Genomic DNA, 3,677 nt, shown 5'->3' with positions numbered 1-3,677 from the left:
GGTGCAGTCGGCAGCCCGCACTCGGCCTGGTGGTGCAGTCGGCAGCCCGCAGTCGGCCTGGGTCGCCCGGGAGTCGGCAGCCAGCAGTCGGCCTGGTGGTGCAGTCGGCAGCCCGGAGTCGGCCTGGTGGTGCAATCCGTAGCCCGGAGTCGGCCTGGTGGTGCAGTCCGCAACCTGCAGTCGGCCTGGGCGGCCGGGGAGTCGGACTGAGGGACTTTGCTAGCCCCGATGTCTTGGAATATTGTCTTGCCGTCTTCGGTATATCCGTGTCCAATTACTACGACAATAGCCCCCAAGCCTCCGGGCAACTTTGGCAAAGTTGGGCGGAGGTTTTTTGGCGAGTGTTCGTGGAAATGATCATGAAAGAAGACAAAGTTAGTCCACGCGGATATATCAAATGATTGCTTTTAGCTTTGCCAGTTTTATGTGGAGGGTGCCGGCTCGGTTTCGTCCGAGCCCCCTTAATCTTTTTCGTGTTCCCTCCGCTTTTTGGCTTGTGCTCTCGCTCGCCGGACAGCCGCTCTGCGGTTTGTGGCTGAGAGTGGGCCGCGAAGTGGAGTGTACAATACTCAAAGTCTGGGAGCAGATTCAACCGAGTAGATATTTGTAAAGGAAACGGTCGGGTCGCCCGAAGCGTTTTTCTTTCCGGACGTTTTTCGCGTGGGTGGCCTCCAGCGTTCACTCCTGCCAGTCGGACAGCCGCTCTGCGGTCTGTGACTGAGAGTGGGCCTTTGGTACCGCGCACGCTACTAAGCCGTCTGCGGAAACTAACGTCTCAGGCCAAGCGGCCAGCCCCCGGGCCAACTCTGGCTGGCGCCGGGGCGAACAGTGATGCAAATGTAATCAAATGCGGAGATAGTTCCCCGAGCATCGCTCGGGGTTATCCGTGCTTGCGTGATGCAAAAATATGCAGGTGAGGAGCTCACATTAATTTTCGTGTAGCCGAGGTGGAGTTTGCCTAAGACAGCCGGCGCGGCTCGGCGCTCGCGGAGCGCGCCGGCGCACCCGCTGGGTGTGGCCTTCGAGCCCCCGGGTGCTCGAAGCGGGGCCCCAGCCAGTCAGGCTCGACCGGCCAGGTGGCGAGGCGTCTTGCAACGCCCTTGTTCTTCTTTTTCTCTTCTGCCGGCTGCTGGCAGTCCGACAAAACTCTTCTCTTGTCTGCAATCTTCGCGGGGCCGCGCCAGCGCACCCGCTGGGTGTAGCCCCCGAGATTCGGGCTGACTGCTGAGCAGTCAAGCCGGATCTCCCGGTAACTACTTTGTCTTCTTCTCTTTTTTTTAGCCGGCTGGGCAGCGGACTTCGACACAGCAGTCGGGCTTTTTGCAGCCGGCCAGGCAGCCAGAGGTCGGACGCACATTTCTTTCTTCTTTTCTTCTTCTTTTTTAAGACGGACTCCTCCTCCTTTCTTTCTTTTTTTTTTGTCAGCCGGCTGGGAACTCGGCGTGACTTTTCTCTCTCTTCAGCCGTGAGCAATTGGCCTTTTGACTTTTCTACCCGGCCCCGTTTCCTCTTTCTCTTTTGGCCGGCTGCTTCCAGCACGCAGCAGAACGAGTGGACGCAGGGGCGGCCTAGAGCAGTGGCCACCAGGAGGCGGAGGTGCCGCATTCGAGCACGGGGCAGCCACCCGGAGCCGGCCGGGCGGGGGCAGCTCGTCGGAGCGGAGCCAGCGAGCGCGTGCCTCAGGGGGCGGAGCCAGCCGGGCGCAGCGGGGGTCGGCCACAGGCGGGGCCGGGAACCGAGGCGAGCCGGACCCAGCCAAGCTTGGGGTGGCGTCGGGGAGCCGGACGCGGCCGGCTTGGGGAGGCGACCAGGAGCCGGGCGGGGACGGCGGAGCCGGCGAACAGCGAGCCGGCCGGCGCGCGGGCGGGAGGCGGAGCCGGACTCCGAGCTTGCGCGGACGCCGGACGTGGAGCACGGCTCGCGGTGACCCGGCGGACGAGCTCGGGAGCGGCACAGGCGGCGGGGGCGCTCGGGCGAAGCCGGAGGCGGACGGCGGAGCCGACCGGAGGAGGCAACGCGAGCTCGGAGCTGGCGAGCGGGCGCAGCCGGGTCGCGGGAGGAGCCGGCAGGCTGCCGATTTCGCGGAGGAGGCGGAGGCCGGGTCGCGTGGAGCAGGAGCCGGCGACGGGCGGCAGCGGGGAGCCCAGGCGGAGCAGGGCACGGCTGGAGGGCCGTCCGGGGAGGACCCGGCGCGTTGCCGGCGGGCCGAATTGGTGCGGACACCAGACGCGGCGTCCAGCTCGCGGCAACTCGGCGGAGGGGAAGGAGCCGGGCCGGGTCGGGGCTGCTGCCGACGCGGGCGGAGGAGTACACGGCGGCCGGGCCGAGAGGCGAGGCGCGGCTGCGCCGATGGAAGCGAAGGGCGCGTGCGCGGGACACGGACCCGGGGCGGGGCGCTCGCGTGCCCAGGCAGTGTTGGTCTCGTATGAGTAGTAAATTGCGCGTATCTGACTTGCATATAAGAGCACGACAATGATTTTGATGGTGTATGGTAGTGGTAGGTAGCAGCGGAAGCAGCGGCAACGCAGCAACGGCAGCAGTGGGAAACGCAACAGCAGTGCCAGCAGTGGCGGCCACGAGCACGCGGGAGGAGTGGCAGCATGGCCGCAGAGGTCCGTGGTGAGCGGAGCCGGTGCCGCCGGCCGGCCGGAGCGAGATGTAGCACGCGGACAACGGCGGCGCCGCGATGGTGGCGATGAAGAGGGAGATGCCGACGACAAGGACGCGCCGTCCCGCGCGGTCGCTCCCGGGGCGGGTCGATGTCGAGCCCCCGAGCGCTACCGGAGAGACGACACGACGCCGTGGTGATGATGACGAAGATGGTCCCGCCCGGACCGCGAAACCAGCAGCAGCGCGGTAGCATAGTACCGCCCCACGGTGGGCGCCAAATGTCGTGGTATTCTCACGGGGGGTGCAAGACGACATATGCCACAAGGTGGCTTCGTGTGAGGGCAAGACTGCTGCCGGAATATCCAGGGACGGGTATGCGAGTAGCACGCGCTAGTTTACCCAGGTTCGGGGCTCTCCGGAGAGATAACACCCCTACTCCTGCATGTCTGAGTATATCTGGTATATCTGCTACAGAGTGCTCCTGGAGCTGTATCTGAGGTCAGTGTCATAGGCATCTGGCATCTGGCCTCGTGTATGCATATGAGCATAGATGTGTATGTGGCCGCATGTGCCTGAGCATGCATGCGTGAGTGTGTGGGAGAGTGAGTCCATCCTGGATGGATGGATGGGTGCCCATATATATAGGCATAGCTAGCTTAGGAAGTAAGCTAAGTGGTGGCATGGGCAAGGCATGGTGGGGTATCATCCTTGTCCCCTGGGTCACTTCATAAATAGTGCCAGGGGACAAGTGATACTGTACATGATGGCTGGGGTGTCACGTGAACAGTGCCGGGTACGGTCGTCACGTCGGGGTCGCGTCGGGCTGCAGTCGGCAGTCGGCTGGTTGGCGTAGTCGACAGCCCGCAGTCGGCCTGGGCGGCCGGGGAGTCGGCAGCCAGCAGTCGGCCTGGTGGTGCAGTCGGCAGCCCGCAGTCGGCCTGGGCGGCCGGGGAGTCAGCAGCCAGCAGTCGGCCTGGTGGTGCAGTCGGCAGCCTGCAGTCGGCAGCCAGCAGTCGGCCTGGTGGTGCAGTCGGCAGCCCGCAGTCGGCCTGGGCGGCCGGGGAGTC

Source organism: Triticum aestivum, chromosome 7B (assembly GCF_018294505.1).
Source record: "Triticum aestivum cultivar Chinese Spring chromosome 7B, IWGSC CS RefSeq v2.1, whole genome shotgun sequence".
NCBI lineage: Eukaryota > Viridiplantae > Streptophyta > Magnoliopsida > Poales > Poaceae > Triticum > Triticum aestivum.
The sequence above is the reverse complement of the archived record's forward strand: the minus strand, read 5'-3'. Positions refer to the sequence as shown.